The 7,408-nt window shown below is 38.3% G+C and overlaps 1 long non-coding RNA gene across 1 annotated transcript; it reads left to right on the top strand.

Annotated features, from left to right (window-relative positions):
• The first annotated feature begins 627 nt into the window (after window positions 1-627).
• On the top strand, window positions 628-5,748 carry LOC149792533 (uncharacterized). The gene is made up of 2 exons (XR_016423297.1): window positions 628-820; window positions 5,430-5,748. It is a non-coding gene; the product is annotated as an uncharacterized LOC149792533 (long non-coding RNA).
• The last annotated feature ends 1,660 nt before the right edge of the window (window positions 5,749-7,408 follow it).

Below are 7,408 nucleotides of genomic sequence, written 5' to 3'. Positions count from 1 at the left end.
CGGACCTGGTAGCCCCTTTGGGACCCGGGGGTGGCGGATGGGGGTCGGGGCACAACCTTGGTTAAATTAATATAGGTCTCTCCTCCCCCTTGCTCTGGAGACAAGACTAAGTGTGTGAACTTCCTACAACGCGTACACAATGCTGACATCGCCTATTTTCACTTAGTGAGACTTTTCATCTACAGAACGCTAACACTGTGCTTGTCTCTATAGAGATCGTAATGTGACACATACACAATGCTGACAGTGAACCTATCACTACTGAAGTTGTAATACGACGCGTAATCAATCACGATGCTGTTCCTGTCTCTAAGGAGTCCGTGATATGACACGTATACAGTGCTGGCACTGTCTTAATTTCCATATGAACAATTAATGATATGTTTTATTTTGTCGTAACAATATATTTTTATCTTAGTAATTGCTCCACATTTATTTTGAATGTACTGACAGATCTGTCCTCTCGGACATCTTAACGCAGCGGTCATCTGCTCACAATGGCTATACTAATTTTCACCCTGGCAAATGTTTTATAAAAATGTCCTATATGTAACGGTCCCTGCCTTCTGCGTTCAGCGGCCAGTTGTTTCCTGAGCAAACAATGGTTTCTCCCTGCCATAAGCGGTCACAATAGGTGGCAGGGGAAAAGTTTCGTAAATAGGCCCCTGGCAAATTTTTTAACTTAAGGCTATTGTGCGACTTTTTGAGCTATTATTGTGTAATAATTGATATATGGATATACCGGCGAATTTGGTGTTTCCGGCTTGTGTTGTTCTTGAAACTGATGTAAGGCATGTACACCTCATGTAGTGACTGCACAGTAAGTAGCAAGTGAAATAATAATAGTCTGTTAAGAAGCAGAGCTAGCCACTCATAGCCGTAGACAGGTTGGTAAGTTGTATGTGTAATTTGGTCTTTTTTAACGTAGCTTTAACAATTTTTCAGCCATATCGCTACGATGTCTGCAGTGTGGCAGTTTTTAGTGATGTCTAGCACTGGGGCATCATGCCACAGACATGTAGCACGATGTCCCACCCAGTCACATTATCCTGACACCAGGCCGACCAGTCCTAACACTAACCTCTTAATGCTAAGCGCCAAGCGAGGCAGCTGTTAGTACCATTATTGTAAGTCTCTGGTATGACTCGGTCGGGGATCGAACCCACGACCTCCCGCATCCGAGGCGGACGCTCTATCCACTAGGACACCGGAGCGGTTCGTAGACAGGTTGGTTGAAGGCAGGTAGAATATCTCAAACACTGCCTGGATGACAACTATTTTGAATTCAATCACGCTATTAAGTACACAATGTTTTTCAAAATTGTCACCTACGGAAATGGCTTGTGTTTGCATGTTCTCAAACAATGACCTTCGGGCATGAAAATGCCTCTATAAATTGGGGATTGGGGTGTATACATTTTTTATTCTATGAATTTCCATTGACTAGTCAGGTCAAATAAATGATATTCTTATATTTTGTTTTATTATACCTATCCAAAAATATGAACCATTTTGACTTCACTAATATATTTTTTTATTAACTTTTATATTAGGCAGGTGGATACAACATCAAAATTGTGCATAAAAACTGTCCCTTGTACCCATAGTTTAACTATATTGACCGTTCAGACAACGCAAACTGAATTTTTGCTTTAGAAGGAAGGCGTTGTTTCGATAAACGATCACCATGTGATTCGATGCGCAAACATTCCTTATCTGGTTATTATTAGTAACACCAGTTGCGTTGACAACACTCAAGTGTGTCAATATATCCAATTCGAAAGCGAGGCACTTGTTATCATTAAGGTTGAGTGTCATATCAATTTGTTTGCTGGGTGGTGGGAGAAGTAGTTATGTCAACGCAGCAGAAATAGGTGTCACCTTAGTGCCAGTGTGAGAGATAGAGTTACCTCGTCTATTTGCGTGTGAAATCAAGCTCTGACGGAAAGTTTCGTCTTTGAGGAAAGATATGAGTTACATCCCTTTTTTATTAGGTCAAGTGTCACTCAGTATTCAAAACGTATTTGTAAGGGCAGGTGAAGTTTTGGTTTATGGGTCACAAAGAGTAGCCATAGTCTGTTCGTCACAGGCCTCTCACATGAGCCGGCTCTCTTTTGACCCTGGCGAACTGAGCAACTGACTAATACTGGTATCGTCTTTATTGTGTGAATAAAGACTGGTCTGTAATTTTTTTCAAGTCGGTGATGATTTATTTTATAAGATGGATTAAACCGAGTATGTACAGCAATCTTGTGTAGAACATAAATTTTGGAGATAACAATATATTCCTGGTACTTACGATTTTGTTGTACAGTGCACATAAACAATCTTGATCGAATACTACTACTACTACTACTACTAGGGGCCCCGAGTGGCCGAGTGGTCTAAAGCGCTGTCCGTAACGGATCACTGCCATCTCATCTCTGTCTGCGTGGGTTCGAGTCTCGGATTCGGCTAATGTGGGTATGTGAGAAAGCTTGCCAGTAGCTTCTCGTGGGTCGGTGGTTCTTTCCGGGGTTTTCCAGGGTTCTTCCTCCACCATTAATACTGGCCGCCATGTATAGCCAGCCTATCGTGTGCTGAAAAATGGCGTTAAACCCTACAACAGCAACTACTACTACTAATAATAATAATAATTACAACGATAACGACATTCGGTGTGTGGAATTTGCTAGACAAAATACATATACAGACACACGTACGCAGATATACATGTAGAAAAAATATGTATTTACATTTTGGAATATAAAATAAAAAAATAAAATTATGAAATGGTTTCGGCCAACCGTAAAAAAACCCCAAAATATCTGCTATGAAAAATGCAAGCAAGATTCGATGAAAGCGTTTAGCAAATTAGTGGTAAGCTGTCTGGGCAAACGGAACAACGCTTGTTCATTTTCTTCAACAACAGAAATAATTTTAGATATTGTTATAGGAATATACTTAAATGTGACGGATATATTGTGATTGCATCGTGTGTGTTGCAACAGAAGAGGCCGCCAGTGTTCAAATGGTGATTTTAGCTTCTCTCCTTCCGTCGCCATATTGTGTCATGTGACAAAAGTAGTACCTGACCATAGTTCTTACTGGCGGCGAATTACATCCAAGGCTTCCTTCTAGACTTCCGCGGTCATAGCGTGTTCACATGGCGCATTTATACCAGTGCATTATTCGCTTACACATTTACGTCGTGGATAATTGCCACACGAGAAGCATTTATTTTTGTTAAGAAAAGGTGGTGGAAAGTACGTAAGTAAACATGTACAAGAGTGTAACGGAATGTCAGCATCAGAGTGGCCTAAACAGTAAAGTTCCAAACATGCAAATAGTAATGTTCGGTAAGAAAAAAATGGCAACTAAATCTTTCCAACCAAAGAAAACCAAGGAAGATAAACCCTTCAAACGGCACACCAGCACAATATAAGCTATTCATCGCAGATTAAAGGTAAAACCCTTCGTATTTTAGCATAGAATTGAAAATATAGGAAGAAAGAAAAACAAGAGATAAAGGCCCAAAGAAAAAAAAACGAGGAAAAGCAAACAAGAAAAAAACAAAATTGAAAGATAAACTCCAACAACCAAACTTAAACAAGAAATACTGCACACAATGAGTATTTGCGAAGTTATAAATATTAGTGCACTATACGGCAAAGTTTTATTAGTGAACGCTTACATTAGTGTATTCTTTCAAACTACCTCTGCACAGGTTTCAGTCTGACCATCTAATGTTAAAAGGCTACTTTGATTAAACAGTTTGGTATAATGTTAATACACAAGATAACTGCACATTCAACTGCGACTTTCAAATTGTCTTCTTCTTGGCGAATCTTTGATAACGAGACTCAGCCAAAAATCATTATCTTCTCCGATTCAAACTTCGGTATTTTCTCATGAGGTGGGTTCATAAAACAGTTAATCCACGCTTCATGACCTGCAACGATCTCATGCAAACATATCTGGTCACTCTTTTCATATATTTGGCGAGTAGCTGTTTGACGACGTCAACTGGAGACTGCTTTTGATCAGACGTCAACACATGTGTATCCGTCTTGAAACAGCCTTTCTTAGCTTCAGATGACGTATCTGAGTGGTATATAGTTACGACAGGATACGGTGGCATTAAAGATGAAAACTGTGTCGAATTTGGAATTGCAGTGAACTTTAAAGTTAAATGCATAGAGCATTTAAATGTTATCGCATTTAAGCCGGAAAAGTCTTTGTGAAGGGTCACTTCGACCTTTCTTCGTTCATCTCTCCCCATGTCAGTGTAAACTTCAAAGGGGCAGCATTCCAACTCAATGAAATTGACTGAGGTATCTTAACACGGCCTTTAGAAAGTAAACATTTGAGCTACCAACCCTAACAGCTTGGTAGGAGCCTATGTCCACTTATCATTTTTTCGAAGGCAAATTGTTACGCACGGTCGTTCACAGATTCTGAGCTGTCTAACCTGATGAAAAGAATTATTTCTTTGGGACAAATTTGGGACCGCTGCCTACGATTGAGCAGAATAAATTAAGGCGTTACACTTCAGAGCAATCAGAGTTTAAAGTGACGACCTTAGTCGAAATTCTTTAGTCTGAAAATTTCCTGGAAGAGGAAACGTAGTCAACTCCGTGGAAAGCCTAAAGAGAATAGTGCTTTCCTCGTTAAACAAGAAAGGGACCAGATGACCGCCTTGTAAAAAGAAAGACAGATTAGTGCTAGGACGCACAAGTTCTGAAAGAGAACAGCAATAAGTTTCACGTAATATTCTATTATTTGATTGTTTGTTTTATGTAAATGTGTTTGCTATGACTAGGTCCATATTATTTATCGTTTATTCAATTTCCTGGAAATGTGTTGATGCAAGAGTTGTTATGCAATTTAGTTTATTCGATTTCATGAAAAGTGTTGATGCTAGAGTTGTTATGCAATTTATTTTATTCGATTTCATGAAAAGTTTTGATGCTAGAGTTGTTATGCAATTTACCTTTACACTTTACAGTTATTAGTTCATGGGTAGGACTGATTGCGTGCGACCCAAATATTCATATGTGTAGGATTTGATAAGGTTATATGAAATAACCTCCTTTGTTTGTTAGGACGATACAGACTATCATGAGTTAACGATAATTACCTAATTATATCTGATTTTGTGATGTTTTAATAATCTTGTAGGTTAAGGATTGCTGTGAGTTACAATTTGTGAATTTCATGCAATAGTAATCGAACATGTAGTAGCAAGTAAAAGAATACGGTAATATTCGATAGACGTTCACATGGTAATTTAAGACCTGCCGCTGGAAGCGAGGTCAATGTCCTTCCGTACTAAGTCAGTTTTTACGCAGTGTGTGGATAGCCAACATGCTCTGAATAACGTGGGTGAATTTTATATACGTCTTAAAGAGTGAGGTATACAGAATTATGGGGTAATTTTGTCCTTTAAGGAACAGCTTTCTGGGAGAGAGATGGGACAGTCTGAAGACAGAAGTCCGAGGAAAAGAAGGACGAGGTCAGAATAAAAGGACCAGGAAGTCCATGAATGGGGCAAAGCATAGAGCTTAAGAAGGATGAACAAGGAGACGTTGATATACGGTCAAAAGGAAGGAAGGTGATGCGCATCAATCGTGGACATTGCGCTTTTTTCACCTCTCCTTATGATGATGAAATAAACCCAAATTGTTCAATTATATTGTTATAATCTAACCTAAATTGGAATTGCCGTTATTAATTTGTTCTGATTAAATTTGTTATTTTCTTGTCAAAGGGGGCTCGTATTGCATTATTTCTTCCCAGTATCCTCGCTCAGTTCTCTGTTGAAATTCTATTCTTCTTTCACTCCCACCGGGCTATAATATTGAGGGAGGTCATCCTTTAGATAACGCCAGCCAAATCCAATTAAACCACCCTCTTACTAAAAGGGCGACGTTACATACATATATAATAAAAAGAAAATGCAAAAAGAACAAGTAAGTATTAGCACATCATCATCGTTGGCATGGCATGTTGACATTCATTATGATTAAAATGAGAGGATTAATTAAGTGATAGATCGGTTACTTGAGGGTTGCAATAAGACGTTTGTTCAATGTTCTATAATTTGTTTTAGCACAGATTTAGAAATTAGGTGCAGCAACTGAAACAACCGTCCAAGGGGCTAGCTAACTGCTTGAGAGTAGAGTGAGTGGTATGCTTGCAAAATGGATCAAGTTTCTATAGTGATTTTCATGCGAAGAGTAATCTTGCTTGTATCAAAGGGTTAAGCAACTATATGTGTGCAAATTTAAAAGTGGCAAAAGGCACGAGGGTCTTGTAAACCCTGTAATAAGGTCATATAAACTAAACCTTGACAGCGAAACTACAGGGTAATGCTGAACGTTTTGGCATAAATTCATTATATTAAAGGAGCGAGAGCTACCTACGCTAATTTTGTTTGAGTTATAAATATTGAAGTCAAGGTGGTAATAGGTTTGACGCTGCTTTTGCTAATTTTAAAATATAAGATATTTAATGTTGTTTGCCGAAATGGTTTGTGCTTGAAGATTTGTTGACAATATTTAAATGCAAAATAATACAGGTCCCATGGTTTTATGTACAGTGTGGTTAAATCGTGTGTTACGCATTTGGCGACTCGTAATGCCATTTTGGGCATGGAGTAGGTTTCATGCAAGGTGAAGTTTTATCACCGAAACTATTTTCATTATTTATTGCAGATCTGGCAGTATCATTACAATCTACGTGAAATGTATACATATAATTATACCAGTTGTCTTTCTTTTTTTATTTTTTTTTTCTTTTTGGACGATAAAGTTTGATTTTCAGAAAGCATTGAGGGGTTACAAAAATAAATACAGATAATTTGCACGATTACTGTAATAAAAAGAATCTGAATATAGACCTTGATCAAACTAAAGTTATGATCGTTCGATAATAGTGGCCCATTAAGACATAACGAAGTATCGAATATAACCCCAAATAACAGTGTGATTTAAATTACCTTGGCCTCGTTTTCTCAAACATTTCACTACCGCTCAACAAACATTTGGTTGATAAGGTTTTGAAGGCAACGAAGATACTTATTCGTAAGCTGAAAGCATGTTACTTAAACTGTAATAAATGTTTGAAACTTTTTACCATACAAATTGTCCCAGTGTTCTTTAAATGTTCTGGCCTGTAATCAGATTTGATGTTTGTTATTTATCTACTCCAGGTATGACATGAGTTTAAAGGAGACTACTTGCATTTTTGGGGGTATGGCGAAATGTAAGGAGTTTCCGTGTGCAGGTGTCTTCCGTCAAGACTGTCCCATATTTCATTCGGATAAAACAGCAGATATCTGTTTGTAATGGGTACTTGGTCCCGTGCCCACCGCAAACTAGCGTTGAATTTACTTGATTTGAATATTCTGCTCTGGATACACTTCCCG

This window comes from Sinohyriopsis cumingii, chromosome 9 (genome assembly GCF_028554795.1).
Source record: "Sinohyriopsis cumingii isolate HCF-2022 chromosome 9, ASM2855479v2, whole genome shotgun sequence".
NCBI classification, from domain to species: domain Eukaryota; kingdom Metazoa; phylum Mollusca; class Bivalvia; order Unionida; family Unionidae; genus Sinohyriopsis; species Sinohyriopsis cumingii.
The sequence above is the reverse complement of the archived record's forward strand: the minus strand, read 5'-3'. Positions and strand labels throughout refer to the sequence as shown.